The 20,631-nt window shown below is 45.4% G+C and overlaps 1 protein-coding gene across 2 annotated transcripts in view; it reads right to left on the reverse strand.

Moving 5' to 3' along the window:
• SAMD4A (sterile alpha motif domain containing 4A) overlaps nt 1-20,631 on the reverse strand; it is a 54,873-nt gene that overhangs the window by 33,537 nt on the left and 705 nt on the right. The window lies entirely within an intron of this gene.

Genomic DNA, 20,631 nt, shown 5'->3' on the forward strand with positions numbered 1-20,631 from the left:
CAGGATCAGCCTACATGGGAGTGACAACTCAACTCTGAATTATGAGCAGAGCAGCATTGTTGCCACCCACACAGGAAGCTGCATTGGGTGGACATCACCAGACAGATGAATTTACAGTTGTTATACAGTAAGGGACAGGCAGTGCATCTGCACAATGCAGAATAATGCTGGTCTTGTATTGTACAGGATTGGGTCAGAGAGCTGCGACCGCACATTTAACAATAGGAGTTTGGGGGCGGTGACATGAAGAGAAGGAAGCCTGCGAGAGTGAAGAATAAGGTAACTCTACCCCTTTATTCCATCATCCCCTAGGCAGGACAAGAAGTTACCCCTTGCAGCACAGGACCCACCACTGGGGTAAATGTTTCTCATCCCCGGAGTTCCTAATTTCCTAGCACAATTCAGCCAATGACGTAGCTTCGTGTCCTCTCCCAGCAGAATTTTCCACCAATACAGCATCAGCGGAAAAACCCCGAAACGAAAGCTGCAGTGCTGCGATTTTTTTTAGAATCCCCCTGGAGAGTTCCAAATGTCGGCCTCCCCTATCTCACGAAGGAAGAATGCGCTGGCATACCACAAGCCGAAGCGAAGAATGCAGAGTTTCCGCACGGCGGCGCAGGATACGGAATGACGCTGGTCAGCCGCATTCTTTTATTTGTAGATCACAATTCCACTTATAAAGGAGACGCAGCGGGAACGGCCTGAAGGGCAGCCAATGTTTGTTGATTCCACACGTTTGGATGTTATGGGTTCACAATGAAAAAGATAAAAAAAGGGAAGGGGGTGAAATTAAGGACGGAGGACTTCCATACATAGGCAAATCCCAGCTGTATATAGCCCACTCATAGTTAAAGGAGTACTACGATCAGAAGAAAAATGACTGCAGAAGTCAGGGTGTCCCTAAACAATGAGCAGTTTGCACCCCTCAGGTCAGTATAAGTGACACCAATGACGTGTTTGGCTATCTGTAAGGGTGACATTCTTCCCACTGGCCAGCAATGTAAGAGGAATTCTTCCCACTGACCCCCACATCAATATACTGTGATCTGTGGGTATAATAATTATAGAAGGGGGGCCCTGAGGACCTGGAAGTTATTTCCGGGGCCCCTCATGTTATAAAGGTGGAGAAATGCTGCACAGGTCACCAATATGGTTGCTGCAGCCTCATGGGCCTCCTCCTGTTCCAATGGGGATAGTAAGGGGTTGCGTGGTATATGGTTGGGGTCATTGGGTGGGGATATGCGGTCAGGGTATATATGGGGGTGTCATTTGGGGTGCACAGCGTAAGGCGTATTATTTCTTTAAGGGAGGGACAGCCAAAGTTCTGCTAGTCGGTTCCCTGAATATTGTCTACGTCCATTTTTTAAATGGCCCTATATCTGAAAATGTAGCCAGATACTAGTCGAAGCTCCGCCCTGGTTAAAGCTCCAACAATCAACCTGGAAGACTGAGGACATCTGGTGGTGTAAAAGAGGTACTGTAGGAGACAGCTCTGGATTGAAGGCAAGTATTATAATCTAAGCCAATATTGTATTTGTTTTATCTTGTAATGGGTTTCTCATTCTCAATGTATTTTGCTTTGCTGCTTTAAACTCCGTGCGGATATCAGGGAACAAAATAAAAGCAATAAGTCAAATAGAAAGCAAGATAAATAGAACTCTAGGAAATTCCTATAACAAGGAGTACTATTGCCATGGTTGCAAGGAATACAACATTTACCAATGTATCAGTTCTATCCAACTGAAACAAAAGTTTACTCTGAACTCACATTCATCATTTCCTTACACATTTTAGGTAGTGACTTTTGCTGTGGATTCCGCGGCTCTCTGTATTGCGCTCCCTCCTCAGGACTTTATATCTATATCTAGATTGGTACCCACGGCATCCTTATTGCTAAGCAACCGTCCTCCTTGTCGGGTTTCGGCGGATGCAGGGTTGCCATGGTAGCCGAATACTACTTGTACAGGGATGGATAGGGGGCCCTCCGGAGCGAAGATCAATGGACAAGCGGAAAATCATCCATCACAAAATCACGAGAGGAAAATACTCCGCCGTGATCCCACCTGCAGACAAAACCTCAAGCCGGGTTACCGTTCTGCATGAAACCTGGAATCTCCGGTATGTGAATTGGCGAAGCATTTATCAGGAAGATCTGCCTGAACGCAACATGACGTGTGAATGGGCTCCAAGGGAAAAACTCTCCTTTAATTGTAAAATCAGCCATTTATGGGTCGTCATCATGGATTTGTGATGAATTAATGGGCCAGTCAACACGAAAGTTATATTTTATAGTTGGCACCATGGCACGGTGGGCAGACTCACCCCCTGATCCTTGCAGGTTTTGGACCAACAGATCTCCCAGCTATAATGCCAGGATCTTTTCCTGAACTTCGGACTTTGTCTTCTCCCATTACTTTCTGCAGCATGTAAAATAAATAATTCAGCAGGCATGACGGGTGACCCTTATAATGGGCACAGCAAGTATACAGACCAGGGAACTGACCCTTATAATGGGCACAGCAAGTATACAGACCCGGGAACTCAATGCAAGGATGGTGGGAGACCCTTATAATGGGCACAGCAAGTATACAAACCCGGGAACTCAATGCAAGGATGGTGGGGGACCCTTATAATGGGCACAGCAGGTATACAGACCCGGGAACTCAATGCAAGGATGGTGGGAGACCCTCAGAACGGGCACAGCAGGTATACAGACCCAGGAACTTGGTGCAAGGATGATGGGAGATCCTCAGAACGGGCACAGCAGGTATACAGACCCGGGAACTTGGTGCAAGGATGATGGGAGACCCTCAGAACGGGCACAGCACATGTACAGACCCGGGAACTCGGCACAAGGAAATGGGGGACCGTAGCTGCTGTTGGGCCTTTGGGGCACCTGCTGAGGGAGCTTACAATTAGGTTTCGGCCTACTATCCAGGTAGCCTTGGTTTCCTGGGCAAGCTGATTAATCGGATCAAAAGTGAAAGTTGGATATTGTATATTGTGATTGGTCCATCGACACCGAGGGGTCTTCATGGCCATGTGAGGACCCTGCCCTTGGAGAGCCAATAGGAGACGTCCGTACACACACATCACTACGCTGGCACTATGCAAATAAAAGGAAATTTGGAACAGACATCACATGGCCATAGATTCAGGTGAATGAATGGAAGATTCAGGTAAGTAAATTCCTGGCCTTCACTGAAACCCCCACTATGCAGAGGGATAAAGGGGGGGGGGGGTAATATAATGACAGATTCTGGATTTCCAACCAGAAAACTCTAAAGCCGCATAAAATGGTGGCTCTTTATACCTGCCTAGAGTTCCGCTGTAAATTACACTGGCTTTATGGCTCTGAGTCGGTGACAGAACAATTAATCATAAAAAAACCATAAAAAACTATTCCAGGTAAACAATAGTAATTTATATACACAATAATAATAAAGGAAACTTCCATTAACTTGGCGTGACCTTTGTACCACACAAAAGTTCAGAGATCAAACAGCGCCGGGAGCAAAAAACAACATTCTGAGAACAGGATGCCAAGCTCATAACCATTCCGGCCATAATAGAAAGACAGGAGGCCGGAATGTAAACTGCCGGAGAAGTGGCCAGGAAATCGGGAACACCACTAAACCACGTGGCATGGCTTCACTTACCCAGTGAATGAAGAACAGATGTGGCATGGTCATACCTGGGAACTCCGGGGCATCCAATGACGGCCACACATGTGATTCTACAATCTGCTTTGGGTTTGCCAACAATTAGTGTGAGGCCCGGTCCAATCTGATATAATCGTACGGGACGGCTCAGACCGGCCTCCAATTTGTAGCTGCTAAATCTAAAAGGAGATGGCACAACCACACTGTTATGTGAGCTCCTGGCTCTGCGTACACCTTCCCTTTTGGTTGTTTTATGCTTTTTGTGTTTTTATACTTTAGATGGGTGGTCTTTGTCTCTTCAATAGGCTTGGCGGTCTTTACTTATGCAATGAATGTGCCAAGGCCATCAAGAAGGTGGTGACTCTTCCTCGGGATGTGAAGCCATGACACCCTGAACTTAAAGTATGATGCTGGGTGTCATTCAACCCAGTGACCAAGGCCACCTTGTGGCAAAAAAGAGGTACTGCAGCAGAAATCTCTGGAATAAAGCCAATTATTGCACTACTGTATATCGATAGATATGTCTCAGGGACAGGCTTGAGCCATTCTGTTTAGATCAGGCTTCATTAACATGTGCAAGGTTACAGGGGGCTCCACAAATAAAATGTATTTCACTGATTCAATGATTCCTAAATTTACCAACTTTATTTCACCTCTTCCCCATCTCGTACAGAGATCACAGTACTCCTCCCAGGAACACAAACCCATCTTGGTTCTGGGAACATGCAGACTCACCAACATATTACAATGCCAGCTCAGGAATTGTACACACATGTAAATCCTGGTGATTGTACAATTCATGGCGACCAATGGCTGGGAAATGCAAGCCTCTGCTGCAGCCTCTCACCTTGGGATTTACAATGTTCACTGGAAGGAAAGTGAGGAAATGCTTCCTTCTGCCTGCAGGGAACTGATGACATTTCAGCCTAGGCAAAGTCACTGGCTGGAGCTCAAGGTCGGCTTATTCAATGATAAAGAGGTGGAAAGTTTCTGTTACTGTATATTGCAACATTTCAGGCGTTTCTGCAGATTAGTGAGCTGGACAGCCCGCACCCCTCCATGTATAGGGAACAATAGGACACAAACTTGGATGAGTTTTTGGGTTCCCCACATGATGCATTGGATGAATTTAGGATGATTGTGTATTGGATCGCAGTCATTGCGCAGGGAAGCTGAGAAGGCGGGGTGAATGTAAATGGAATTCGGTGTTATCTCGCTGTGAATGCCCCGTGTGTCCCCTGCTCAGTTTTCCTATCTAGCTGCATTGACAGCAACTTCCGACTTCAGGCGTCCGATTTGTACGGCGTAATGGATTAGGGTCGGTAATTGCAGCCCGATCTCTTTCTGCGGCATTGCAGCCCCAGACGCGGAGTCAATTATTAAAACGCTAAGCATGCCTTGGAGCGCCTGAGGAGGGCAGAGCACTTCTTTAGGAAGTACTCCATGCAGCAAGGATAAATCAGTTGACAGTTTATGCCAACATGGAGACTGAACCCGGTGCAGACATCAGATGATTATTTTTCATGATTGTGTGTACAGCACTCATTTGTTCATTTGTCACTGGAAATAATGCCGTTCTGTTCTATGGAGATGGGAAGAATGAACGAGTAGCACTCCACTGTGCCCCTCTCCATAAGAGTGCAGAGCAATTGTTCCCAATGGGTCGTTCATCGATTCACCAAAATGGCGCAGGGCCGTACACGTCAGATTTCAGCTGGAAATGATAATTCCCCACGGCAATCATCTGACATGCATAGCCCAAGCGGATGGTTTCCCTTTCTTTCTAATAGGAGCAATTGATTGATTGATGTAGTAAGCGGAGTAACGCGGTTGGGGGGGGGGGGTCGTATTTACAGAGAGATAACAACTTGTACATACTGAACCCGAAATCGCAGCGCCAAAGCGTCATCTGTTTTATTGCGTCACTAGGAGAACATTTGGGGGGTCAGCGGGCTCTAACACTGACCGGTCACCTCACTACCTGGAACACCTCCACCTGGCAAAGATCAATTTGTTTTTATTCCCAGAGAGGAAAAGAAAATGGATTTCCGCTGAAATGCGTCCACAAAGAGCGGCTCGCATGGAAAAATCAGCTGTAAGCGGCCATGGAATGGCGTTGGCAACAAAAAGAACTTTCCACAAGGGAAACCGGCGATGATATCGTTAAATCCGCAACGAGGCTCGGGGTCCCCCCATAAGGGAACGTTCTAAAGCCCCCCACAGCTTTGTAAATACGTACAGAGCCGCATTGGCATTGTGACGGCATTCATAACCTAAAGAGGACCTGTCATCAGATATGCAGCAGGTTTAAGTAATGTGTCAGTGCATCATAGCACATAAAGTATAAATCCTGTTCACCAATAGCAGGGAGCACAGCATGCGTTCACCATGACCCCGGCATTGCATGCCACCAGGAAACACGCAGTTCTGCTTTCAGGGACTGAACGCTCATACGGATCCCAGGACGTAGCAGCGACGCAGCTCCAAATAAGAGGTCAATGCAGAGATCCGTGGCACAGATCCAGTAATCTATTTTAATTATATTACCTACAAGTGTCCAGTCATGTGCTGCTTCCCTATTGGGCTCCTCACCTTACAAAGTGTCCAACAAAGCTATGTGAAAGGACTTCCATGGCATTGTGGGGGAGGGGTGCAGTCACCGATCTATGCAATGTATTTATTAAATAATGCAAAATACAATAACCAACAGATTTTATCTGTGACCTTCAGCAATAACGGCCAATGAAAAGAAACAGATTCACTGCACATTCACAAGGGGCCAAAACAGTGAATTCTGTACAATCTCAGATGGTGAGGGTTATATATGAAATGATTCACCAATACCCCTCCCTCATATCTCAGCACTCACACTTTCATATTTCATCTTCTTTCCTTTACTTTGGAAATGCTCAAGAAAATAAATCTCAATATGAAGCTGAATGGGGGAAGGAGAGGAGAGGAATGGGGGAAGGAGAGGGGAGGAATGGGGGAAGGAGAGGGGAGGAATTGGGGAGGGAGAGGAAAAGAGAGGAATGGGGGAAGGAGAGGAATGGGGGAAGGAGAGGAGAAGAATAGGGGAATGAGAGGATAAAAACAATGAAGAGGAGAGGAGGTGCGGGTTCCAAGCCGCTGTCCTCTCCCATGGAGGAATGTTTGTTTTTGTGTTCTCTTTGCTGAGTAAAGCGTTCCTTAGAAATGGCAGAGACCGGAGACAAAGCTGTTCTGTTCTCTTTAAGCAGCGCTCCACATGAATATTCCCTTTCATTAACGCCGCCGAACCTTCGGAAAGAAAAACACTGAACGGGGACTAGATAAAAAGTGCAGAACGCGGGTATTTTTATGAGGACGGGTAAACACCGAGCATGTTGAACATGAAAATATCGGCTTTGCCGTTTTTTTGTGGGCGGCTTCTACCATGAGCCCGCGAAATGGCTGGGGGAGGGGAACTCCTTCCTAATTCTCTCTCTGAAGGCGATGAACAGAAGTAAAGGGAACCTGTCAGAGCAAGCGGTCACCAGCCAGGAGAGTTTGTGATGCGGTGCAGAGCCTAGCAGGACATTTCTGCTGTGCCCGGTAGGGGTTCCACTTCAATCAACCTATGGGCAGGCTATGAAATTTAAGGGTCTTCTTATTCTTGCACAAGCAATGAAATGGAAAACAAGCCAATCACCTCTGTAGCTGCAGGCACTTTAACGCAATTCATCCTCAGATTCATCATCCATCAGCAGACGCACTAAATGAATCTAACCTGCTTAAAGCAACTCAGATGCAGGTCAGCTGAAGGTCACATGCACCTGGCAATGATCTCTCAATGATCCCAGAAGAGTCTCAAACCGATTCTGTCAGCACAAAGATGTACAAATGAAGAAGAGTCTGGAATTATTTTATACTCTTTGTCAAGTTAAATACTTTATATAATATTTGGTCACTTGCTCTTGTAATCCCCAACATACATAGGCTGGGTGAGGGAGAATAGGAGCCAATCAGGTGTCCTGCAGCACACATGCTAACAAGGAACGTGGTATTGGAAGAAGAGAGATCAGCGCAACGCATGAGCCTACTAGTCAGCTGCTTCTCCTTTCCATGTCCAATCAATGGTTGGGAAAGAGACCTGCAAGTCAAACTGTGGCAGAATAAATATAAAAGTCTCCTACCCTATCCAACAACACCATCCTGTGTGTGATAGAGCTGTGCAAATCTGAGGACTGGATAGACCAGAACACCTGTGGCAGGTAAACCGGCTCTCATGTAGGTTTATCTGTGTATTAGGCCATTTGCACGGAGTTCGGCTTTAGGTCAGACACTGATGATCTTCACTTATATAAAGCTACACATGGAGTGTCAGCGAGGGACAGGAAAACCCGCAGTCCATGTGTTCACTTTCTTTTTGACCCCCCACCCGACGTGTCACGACAGCTGAAGATTACATTGTGCGCGGCTTTCTCCGGGGAGGAAACGCAGAAATAAAGAGCGCTATTGTTTGACACATCCAATTCTACAGCAGACAACTGTTCTTCAGATTAACTTCCTGAATCACAAGAGAAAGTCGCAGGAAAACGCTGATCGGTGCAGGGGGCTATGGGGGGAGGGGGGGATACAAAATAAAAAATGAGCTCACAGATCTATGTGAAGGTTTGTGACTTCAGCGAGCTCATTCATAAAGCAAACAAGGGCCTAATCTGTAGTTTGTTTTAGTAAAGCGCAGTTCCTGCGTCCAAGAGGAAATGATTCACTCGGTCTGCTGAGCCAGGGACAGCTTTACCGTGCCACATAAAACAGGCGCGCTGTGGATTTGTAAGTGCCGTATTGAAATGAGATCAGCTATTTCTGTGCTGTACATCGCCGAATGCCGCGGAATGCCGCCCAACTCTCCAGCTCCTATTTATAGAAGGCTGGAATTGATAGTTTGCCTTTTATATAGACGGGAAATATTAATTCCGACAGATCTGGGAAGCGGCTCGGGGCAAATTCTGCGATCTTTTTGCTGATATCAATGATATTTGCCGGTCACAATATTGTAAAATTGGCTCTCCAAATAGATTTCAACTTATTTTAGGATATTGCAGATTTGCAACATTGCGATATAATGAAAGTAGATAAACTGAATGAAATTTGCTAAAGATTTGTATTATAACTAAATTGCAAAATAAAGCTCTGAGTCGGTGTGACAACAGACGAGCACAATGGGAACAGAGCGTCGGCACCATGGCGCATCTTACTGGAAGTTGCAAATTTTAAAGCATTTAATATTTATTCTGAAATTGCTGTGGAAGTAAATTCTAAGGAACAAAAAGTCACAAAAAGGTTTTGAGCAGAAGAAGAGACATGTGAATAAATATAAATAAATCCTCTGCTCCTGCTGGCGCTTTGCACCATGTGGTTCCATTCCTGGCACTGCCTATCACTGAAATAGATGCCGGAGTTGCATCATCAGTGGGAATCCAATGCTTGGACCCAGAAGGTCAGCAGCGGAGATCGGTAGGGCATTCAGGATCCTGGAGCTGTTGTGCCCATTGGAGGTAGATTAGTGCCATCCTGGCAAAAGCTTCAACCAAGCTGGAGGCACAACCTAGGTGTTGGATGTCCGCTGTCCACATGCTGCCACCCCCAAGTCATTGAAGAGTGGAAGGGACCCCAGCACCGGGAGACCGGGCACCTGGAAGTGTTGGGTGCAGAAGACTTCCCAGCAAAAGGCCTAATATCAGTAGGGCGGGCAGAGACAAATAAGAACAAGTTCACATGGATGGCTGCTGGGCACCCAACAACCTGCCAGCTGCTGCCACCATGCTTGTTTAGGGTGAGCAAATGTTGGCAATGTATTTGCAGATGGTTATTTGTTAATTGCCCCATTACTGCCCTATAAAGTCAAGGCTTGCACGGTTACTTTTGGCAAGAATGTGGTGACTGCCCAATCTCCTCACTATCCATGCCAACTAACCTAAGAAACTTGGTGGCACTACCTACTGTCACCCACCTGGCACAAGCATGCAGCCAGAGACGTCGGCAAAGTCAAACCTGCCCAGTTAGCAATGGCACCTCACTTCCTCTGATCACTGAATAACTAGAGCTGTCCTGGAAGCACAAAATATTCCCCTTGACTCAGCCTAGAATGAGTTCTAACTTACAATGTGTAAGCGTTGTCACCTTAGGACAGGAAATGTCTGCCATGTGAAAAGAAAAAGCCTAAAAAAGGAAAACAAACCAATGCAGCCCCTGCAAAGAATGAAATATATTTGTGTTTCAGGGTTTGGATACATTTGTAAATAATCTTTTCATAGTTGCAGAACAGAATGAATTTAGTGTATATAGTAAATTATTATTTTGCATTGGATTACCCTGATCCCATTTTGTATTATTTCCCATGTTTGTATTGCTGTACCGGCTTACCAATGGAGGTGAAATTCTTTTCTATTTTTGGGGAAGAGATGCAAAGAATCGCATTAGGTGTGTCACAGATGGCAATGAAATTCCTTTTCAGGAATTCCCCCAAAGCGTCACCCTGCTGGCTCAGATAGGAAGATGAATTGTTCTGGTTCATTGCTGAGTGAGCAGAAGAAAGGTGCGAGATGGTCGATGGAGGGCCAGGATTTGCCAAAGTGTATTTATATAGCACCAACATATTACGGAGCGATGTACAAAGCCTATAGTCAGGTGACTAACTGTCCAATAGAAGAGCTCACAACCTGATGTTCCTGTCATTTGCCCCTGGGATGACTATTGCCCTAATATCATGGTTTTGGGGTGTGGAAGGAAACCAGAGTGCCCTGAGGTAACCCACACAAACACATTCAAACTCCATGCAGATAGAAAGTGATCAACATAAATTGAACGGGCTCATTCCCAGCACTTGCATTGGGCTGTATTGCCAGGGCAGACACCTAGCCTTGTATTTAATGGCACCAAATGGCAATAAATCCCTGCACTGGTAAGAAAACACAAAACATTGATTCAAGATGTTGAATTTTGTCACATTGTGATGTGCAGAGGAAAAAAATGAGAAAAAAGATATGATCATATTGGGATAGTGAGTAAGGAAGTGTTCTGAGGTCTTATAACTCTTTGGGTGACTACACTGCAACTCCATACAGTACAGTAAGTGAATGTTGTCACCCTAGGAAAGGAAGTCTGTTAATGGCGGGAAAATAAAACTAATACATCCGGCATATGTAAGGAACGGTACATGGCAACATGTTACATTTGAGTTCTTTGCACTGCATGGGGTTAAAAACTGTTCGGTCGCACTGTAAAAAAAGATTGCTTTGTATACATTGACTTGAGTAATGCCTTCTCTCAAAATGTCTTTCTTTACTCTATACCCTTATTACATTGACTTGAGTGGCTGAATCTTGGCCAGAATAGTGCTGAATGAACTCCATGAACAGTGCAAACACAGTGCTAGTTTACCTGATTCTGGCCTGACCTCAATCAGCCGACCTCTGGGCTCCCGGCAGGTGCATGCAACTCACAAGACTGGCTGAACAGAATGGCAAATATGGCCGAAGAATTTCACATCTATGTGCATGGACCAGCCCAGCTTTAATTACATTCCCTGCGGTCTTTTTACAGAGCTCCTTGGTGGAACTACAGTCTCCTGTTATATGACTTCTGTAATATTGGCCAATGTCTCTACAGACGACCCAACTCAGGACCTGGGAACACCTGCACCATGTTAGCCTGGACTGGTTTATTATGGGTGTTAAACAGGAAAACAACCTGCTGGCATCTCTATGATCGCAAACAGGGAACGCAAAACACGCTAGTGGCCAGGGTGAAAAAACAAAAATACAATAAACAGAAGACGACATGACATTTCTTGGATTCCTCACATTAAAGAGAACCTGTATATTGCACAGACCTGGCCATGGAGAAGGTAAAAGCCCTGCCCATCCCTGATCCACCATGGAAGCCCCCCAAATCTTCCTAGAAAAGCTTAAACTCTGCTTGCTCAAATGATGATGATGATGAGGGCTGGACATCGGGTCACCAAGATCTGACGCCAGGAGGTCAGGTGTGTGCTACACCTGGACATTTTGGGAGATGCAGGTAGTGGGGGATGTAGTGGACGCGGCCATGAGAAGCCACAAGATAGGACAGAGTAACAGAAAGTTGTGGGTGAGGACACCATTCTTCACTTTCTGGGGTATCCAGGTCCAGCCAATCCTTGTCCATGTTGGGGGATGGTCCAAGGGTGGCATTGCCCGGGCCAACTCAAAGCACAAAGGATAACTTTCACCATACTGCGCTTCCAATCTGAAAGAATCTACAAGAGGAGGACCATTGGGTGCTAGAAAAGTTTCTTTCAATCCCCATTCATATTCTAGAAATAAACTTGCACCATCCTCAATGATCTATATGGCCAATAATTGATCAATGGATGGAGAATGGAAGCCACTGATCCTGACCCTCAAAGCTTTATTCCCCCTTCATGGAGGACACCGAGTGCCCCCATTCCATGCACAGGAAGCATTGCAGAACCTCACACTCCATTATTCACCTCAAACCTTCATTCACCCGTTTATTATGGGCAGCTCTGGGGATGAAGAACCTGAAGGTCAGAAACAGGCCGCAGCAAGATTCTTCCAAAGCTGCAACTGGACAGCCGCCAGCATGTATGCGTTATTAGCATGCTTCATGTTCATTGTGATCAGGGAAACATCACAGCGGGTCATGTGATCAGGGAAACATCACAGCGGGTCATGTGATCAGGGAAACATCACAGCGGGTCATGTGATCAGGGAAACATCACAGTGGGTCATGTGATCAGGGAAACATCACAGCGGGTCATGTGATCAGGGAAACATTTTTCAGCACAGCTAAGAGCAACGCCTAACACATGAAAAGGAGAGCAGAGTGCCACCTATGGGCTAGTTAGAGGATTGCAGAATTTTGCGTGAAAAAATATCAATTATCTGAATAATTGAATAAATATCTGTGAAATATTTCTGCACTACCTTGAATAAAAATGAAATACAATCACATCTTAGGACTGGTACAATATATTACATTTTTAGTTTTTTACAACCATTTGATATATTGCTGTTGATTTATTGTCTAAACACAACAGGAAACAAGATGATATTTCCCCAAGTTGAAGGAATTTTCCCTTTTGGTGAAACCCAATGAAAGATAACTCCGGCTACTTTATACAAGTGGGAAAGATGAGCAGAATATAAATTAAAATCAAAGCCATTCCAACAATCCCCGAGTGTAACAGGAAGCCATGGATGGCGTTTATAGGACGAAGCGTCAATTGACAGAGAACTTTAAATAGCTGTAATTGTAAGTCATCCCATTATGTGCGGGGCCAGCATTGACTCAGCATTCACCCACAGAGTATGAGTGAATGGCAGATAAAAATAAAAGGGCTGGAAGGAAGCTGTAATGACATATATGGGGTTGTCACCGCCCTGTAAAAATGCCGAGTGCCTGGCTGGCTGGGATATTTCAGGTCAGTGGTGCAGAAGGCGCGAGGTCGGCCAGTGAATTGGAGCCGTCAGTGCTCGGTCATAACATTATCCAACACAACTTATCATTTTCCATGTGAGCCGTTCACTCCCAAGCTTTACATATCCAGACGTCTTGTATTTCCATGCAGGGGATGCGAATATAATAATCTGCATCAACGCACTTTACCTGATCTCTCTGCACAAAGCATGCATCATTGTAATGAGATCTTCATGGCAAGCATGCTCAGTGTGATTGTGGTATAGGGATCACGGCACCGCTCCCCTCCATACTTCTGCAGGTGTCACCCTAGGTCAGAACCCTGGACCCATACACCGCTATCCAAATCCTTCCTGGTTCACCAACAGATCAGGCCCTGGCTGCAGCCTCCCGTCTGATCACTGGGAGAGGAGACTGAGGAAATGCTTCACACTGCCTGCAGCAGGTTGATGGTGCCGTCTCTGCCTAGGCAAAAATCACTGACTGGACCACCAAATCAGCTTTATATATAATGACGGAAGGGTGGAACTATCCGATATATGGCACCTCAGGAATTTATACAAAATGGTAAAGTTATTGATTGGCTCAATCAATTTATTTTCCTATTAGATTCTGTGTGCAATTATTATTTATATCAGGCTTAGTCTACACGACCATTTCCGTTTCCTTCAGGCACGTTTATGACATTTATCTTATACGCTGCTTGCAACGTTTAAAAAATTCAAACGCGGGTAAACGCTTCCATTGAGCACTTAATCTGCAAACTAGTTAAAAACGACGGCGTAGGCATTTCCTAGCAATATAAAGACAAGCTTTAAAACGTTAATAAAAACACACAAACACAATAGGAACAGTAACATGCGCTTTTAGAAAATGTCCATGTAGACCAGGCATGGGCAAACTACGGCCCAATAAGAAGGTTTCTCCGGCCCTTTGGGTGGTCAGCGGCTGTGCCACCCCGAGCAGGGGCAGGAGAAGGACCCCGCTAGGGGGCGCACCAGCCAGAGCCACAAACACGTCCTCAGGGTATAAGCCTGTGATGGGAGAGTGGGCGGGGTTATGTCATCACGTTCAGGGGCATCATGATGGCATAGCCACGCCCACTCTCCCATTGGCCCGGCCCCTCTGTCAAATTTTATTTCAGATTGTGGCCCCTGACTAAAAGTTTGCCCACCCCTGATGTAGACCCAGCCTAACATGTGACAGTATTTGTATACGATAGAGGGAAGTGTTAAATAAGTACAACTCCATTGAAATATATTAAATAAAAGGTTACATGATTTTTTTGGCCCTTTTACCAAACATTGTGACAACCAAGAACATAATTTTGAACATTTTGAACAAGGGGGGCACCTTAAAATAACTCCCAGGTCTCAGGAGCCCCCTCCCATTATTATTTTTCCCACAGATCACAGTATATTAGTGTGGGGGTTAGTGGGAGGAATTCATCTTACATTGCTGGCCAGTTGGAAAAATGTCACCCTTACAGATAGCCAAAACCACCATTGGTGTCACTTATACTGAGCTGAGAGGTACAAACTGCCCCAGGAACCCCTAGCGCCCCCTGTAGGAGCCCTGGTTCTGATCTTAGACTTTGGTTACTTTGGCCCAACTCTGCAGCAAGTCACCTCCAGCTCACTATTGAATTGATTCGGAGTTGCTGAACAAGCATCAGATCCAAAAGCAAGTGAAACGGAGTCCTCCTTTTAGGGGAAATGGCTTGCTATGGTCGATTTCTGATGGGAAGTGTAGACAGATGACAAACAAGTCAAAGGAAGCTTGCAAAACCATCAGGAAAATGTCTTGCACATGAATCACATCTGACTTTGGGATCACTAAACACAGCAGACAGACCCAGAAGTAACTCAAAAAAATAAATAAAATCTGACTTGCTTTTGGGTAAAAGTTCACAAGTATTAGACTCAAGTCAAAGAAATGTCGCTTTTGGATAGAAATTGGCTCAAAGTTACCTCTGGAATATCTTTGGGTTTCCAGTAATGAGGGAATAATGGATAGCAGTATAAATCCAACAGACGCCAGTGAAGCTTTGCAGTGGTGGGTGCCAATTCATTGGGCAGCATGGGGGGCACATTTGTTGCCGAGATTTCAGATAAGTGCAAATTATACTGCACCATGCCCCCCCCCCATGCTGCACCGTGCCCTCCCCCATGCTGCACCGTGCCCCCCCCATGCTGCACTGTGGCCCCCCCAGCCGTCTATCATTACAGCCACTAAATCCGCAGAGTGACACATGCAGCGAGCTCCTCTTCAGACATGCTCTCTCCAACGTCGCCTTCCCTTCACGCTTTCTCATTTTAAATTACAGCACAAGCGAGGACATGGCAATCTGCTTATGTCACCCGGTTATGTATCATTTACATGAATTAGCAGCAGGTCACCATGGCACGTCACGCCAACTGCGGAACATTTTGTGCATTTCAAGAAGGCAAAACAAAATTAAGAGGCCAGAGAACCAAAAAAAAAAATAAAATTACATGAAAGGAGTATTCACTATCCTGTGCATGCTACAGGCTTCTCTGAAATCATGTTAACATTACAGAACACCTGGGTGACAACACCAAGTCACTACGATGTATTTATGGAGCAGCGCTGACACCTTCTACGAGGCTCCGCCCCCTGCTCATCAGAATATAAAAGGGGAGGGGCTCTGTGATCCTCATAGGAAGTTAGAATCAGTTTAACCAATAGGAGTGCAGCATTCTGTTCTTTGTATCAGGTCAGATTAAAATTATTGATGCCAGAGAAATTATTGGCCACTTCCATATCTCTCTCATTACAGGTTCTCTTTAGGGTTTGCTCTTTAGAAGGTGAATATTTTGGACTTTTTGGATTTAGTGCCCGATTCTGGAAAAGGCAGCTCGGTACTTTTTACTTTGAGTTCCGGGGAGTTTGCAGGATTATTCTTCACCATGTCAAGAGTGCGATCTGATATACTTCAAATGACATCATAAAGCCCGACATGAAGGGAGAATATTCAATTCTCTAATTGCAAATGTCTGACATTACCGCTTCCTAAACGCAGCGCTATGGTGGACGTCATTTTGCACAGCCGCAATCCTCGGTGAATAAATAGAGGCAGTTCATATTCACCTGTCAAAGTGCCGACAATTCTTGCTATGTTTGAACAAACATGATGGTGGCCACCCAGAAACAGCTGCCAGAGGGCCATAAAAGTTGATTTTGGTCCTGCCAATCATGTGTGAAAATATCCCATAGGCTAGGTACAGATCTGCCCCAGGGTCAGGCAATATCGCGCTTTGCAAACCACTTGGCAGCAAAGGTGCGTTATCAAAGCTGTAAAGGATGAAAATGAAACACACCTTGCAATACCCTTTCTATTGAATGAATGTGACCCCTATGTGCCTTGGGATCGGCTTCTCTTATAATCTTAGAATATTTCATTATCACATATAAATACAATAAAATTTTAAAAATCACCAAGAAAAAAAAATCTGTGTAAGCTCATTGCAGTGCCGTTTATTTTGCAAGGCACCTAAAGCAACGCTGCAAATCACTGCAGGGCACCGTCATTCCGTATTGTCCATTGTCTTTACTTCACACGATGCAGGTTAATGCAACAAACAGGAATGAAGAAGAGTGATTGGCCCCTAAATAAAGGGCCAACAATGGACCTGTACATACCACTCAATGTCTTCTCCAGTGGTCATACATAAAAATCAAAAAGGAGACGCAGACTGAACCTCAACGTAATCTTCTCGTGATAACTTTTCACCGGGAGGATACACCGGAGTGTAAATACTTTTGGCACGTGTGCTGCTAAATCCCGCTCTGTTCTTCAGAGATTGTCCAGTTATGTTGTGTGTCCTCCACAGTGATCACTGGATCCCCTCCTGACATCAATACACTGGATCCCCTCCTGACATCAATACAATACCCTTGGCTTGAGGTGGAAATGATAGGCAGGGGCTATTGTTCGTGATGGTCGGCAGGGGCTATTGTTCGTGATGGTCGGCAGGGGCTATTGTTTGTGATGGTCGGCAGGGGCTATTGTTTGTGATGGTGGGCAGGGGCTATTGTTCATGATGGTGGGCAGGGGCTATTGTTCATGATGGTGAGCAGGGGCTATTGTTCATGATGGTCGGCAGGGGCTATTGTTCGTGATGGTCGGCAGGGGCTATTGTTTGTGATGGTGGGTGAGTTTTCACCCAGCCCAGAATAATAAGGAAGCTTACTCCATAAATAAAGCCATAATTGGGTGAATTGAGCGGGATCACTTTACAATTGTCTGCCATTTGTTGGAATAATAATTGGAGTGGAGCCGGTACAGCCTTTCCTTGCAGTATTTTGGTGCTCTGATATTTTGTACAAGACAAGTTTACATACAATGGCCAAACACTTTCATATATTTTTTAGGGAAGCTGGAAGGTTGTGGAATTCTGGAGGCTCCAATGAAACTCGCAGGCTTACACAATTGCACCAATATGTCAGTGGGGTGGATAAACTTCACTCCGGTCAGGCAGCGCATCTTCCTTGTCCTGGAACTTGCCTGGCTTAACAAGTGGGGTGTCAGGACTGCAGCGGCATGACGGCCCGAATTCTCAGCCCCTCATCCAGGTCTCAGGAAAAGGCCTCCGACTTCTGCTGGCAGACACAGCAGCTGCCAAACCAAGCAGGCTCTATTACAGAACAGCTGGGACAGATTCCCGCTGCATTCTTTGCTCTGTGCAAACACTGAGAGCTCTGTTGCATATACTGCAGTGCCTAGGCCCGAGGAATTTCACACCGTACAAAAACACCAACCACCGAATCCCCTGCTCACCCCCCTTTGTGTTCCAATAAGAGAGAACTCACAGGGCTAGGATGCAATAAAATCACCTTGTTGGGTAGGTATAAAGAAATCGCTGGATGATTCCATTCATAAGGAAATAAAAACACATTCAGACTCCATCAGGAAAACCAACCCTCATTCAGGGGAAAATAACTAGTCATGCCGTCACTTATTTTACTCCTTTAATCCACCATGTTAAACACACATCAGAAAATAATCTGCCCGGAGTAGTAATTGCATGTTTATGCAGCACGTTATTTAAAGAGAAACTTAGCAAGGCTTGCCAAAAAGCCTCGAAAATCCAGACTCTACGTGACCTGCCTTACTTATTCCAAAAAGGAGCCAGAGAAGAAGTCACTTGCCCCCACTAACATAACGGAAACTGAAGACACAGTGCAATAGAAAAGAGAACGATGGAAGAATGAAACGTTCCTTCTAGTGACCGCGTCACCACAAAACTCGGCGCTTTTATCAAGCACATCCAAAATGGAAAAAAGGAAAACATATTTCATGTACACTAGGGCCATTCAGTGTAGGTAGAAGTTCCAATGACAACATGGAATACGGTATATTTCTGCAAATATTAAGTGTTACCAGCCAAAGGAGGCACCAAAATAAAACCCATTGCAGCCAAGAGAACACTTACCTGCTTGTACAGTAACAATGAAGGACAGCGGATGACTCGCTGGGTCAGCAAATGAAGCAATGCCATAGGTTAGTGCTCTCCTAGAGATCATGAGGGGTTGAAGTTTTCTCCCTACACATTTTTTTACACTGGGTGGGGGAAGCTGTAGGATGCCCCTGTATTGTGACCCAACTATTCAATAGCCCCCCCAAAAACAGCCGGGTGGTTGATGAAAAGTGTGATGTGCCCCCTTCACCCAGATCAGGCAAAACTCAAGGTTCTTCTGAAATGCCATGTATGCTGTAGACAAGCTCAGCTAAAAAGAATAAAAGCTTTCTTCAGCCATAATATAATGAATGTATTTAGGATAAAAGGCCAAAGGTGCATGGACACTCCTCCTCCTCCTGAATGTTACCAGAGGAGGTAAGTAGACAATTGTGCTCCTGAGACAAGTTTGGTGAAAGCCTTTTCTGATCCAGGATGATTGTGCTATGATATTCCATTTGGGTTCGAGGAGTTTTGGGTGTTGGAGAAAGTCGGGTGTCCTGCCGTGACCTCAACCCTACTAAACACCGTTTTCAAGAAGTCTTATTGTCCCACAAACACTTATTGTGCAAAAACCTTCCCAAAAAGAGCGGAGGCTGCAAAGAGGCGGCCACATCCATAATACCATCCATGGTTCCAGGAGAAGTGATGGTCAGGTGTCCAGGAATGTTTAGCCCAATACAAATACTGGGAGAGGCCAATCCATGAATTGTAAACTGAGAGATATAACATTATATCTACAGGGAAATGGGGTGCAAATTCTCCGGGCTCATTCACAGCTGAGGGCAACCAGAACAATTACTCACATTATTCCCTCCAAATCAGGTCAGGTAAGTTGCAGGAGACAGGTAAGTAGCGGCAGAGCTGGTGCTACAGGGTACAGGCGGGTGTTGAACTCCCGGCAATGGTCTCCAGTTACGGTGCTGCATTGTCACCCCTTCACATGCATCCCTGAGGGGGGGGACGGATCTGCTGGCACAGACATGGTCCACCATTGGGAAAGCCAGCAAGAGCAATAACGCGCAGCCAATGCATGTAGACAGGAAGTAGATGAATATTTAGGAAATCAGATGCATGGAAAGGCAAAAAGAGTGCAGCATGATAATAAATAATACAGCGTGCTTTACCTGGATGAAAGTTGGATCTACTTTATATATTGTCTTCTATCAATGTAAGACTCTTTATATAAAAATTATAATGTTTAGGAACATTTGTGCAGCTGCTGCAAAATCCAGAAAGCTGGAGCACTGAAGAGTCTAACCACTGGTTTTAGCATCCAGTATAAGGGACATGCATGACCTCACCAGGCCAATAAAATAAATCACCACCTGGCCATCTTGGGAAAGTTTGCATTACCTAGAGATGATTTCTGATTGGTGGCAACTGCCAATTCTCATTCCATACCCACGTCAGCTGCCATGTCCACCTGAGAGCTGGCAGCGGGTATTTTGCACTCTATGTGGATCAGGTTTTAATGCTGTGTTGAGGACGTTTTTATTCTTCCAAGACAAAACATTAATTCAGGTTTGCACATTTGTTAAGAATCGCAATTCTACGTCACCTTAGCGCATTGCCGCTTCCAATAGACTTTGAGGAAAGTGAGCGTGACATCACAGGGACGCTTCGCCTCATTAACCAAAAGCTGCGGTCTGCACGCCCCAGGTGAAAGGAAATAACTTTCAGTTTCTTATCTAGAAAGTAAAAATAGCGCACAACCATCGCATTCCAGGCAGGGGAAACGCTTCACCTAACATAGCGGCATCATTCCCCACTGCAGCCGATACATTACCTGAAGTACCTGTGCATGCAGCACCTCGGCCACTGGTGGGGACACGGACAGCTAATGCACCATGGCCGAGTTATTTGCGGTGTAATTTATCATTAACAATACGGTCATCACGGCTTTCCATCAGTTGGGCAGTTTCCATGGATGCTTCAGCAATTGCCTGAATTCCAATGTCGCATGCTGCGTTGGAATTGAAGCCAAGCAAAGCACCCCGATGCGTCAAAAGAGAACGCATTAGATTCCATTAACGCGTTTTACT

This window comes from Pyxicephalus adspersus, chromosome 12 (genome assembly GCF_032062135.1).
Source record: "Pyxicephalus adspersus chromosome 12, UCB_Pads_2.0, whole genome shotgun sequence".
NCBI lineage: Eukaryota > Metazoa > Chordata > Amphibia > Anura > Pyxicephalidae > Pyxicephalus > Pyxicephalus adspersus.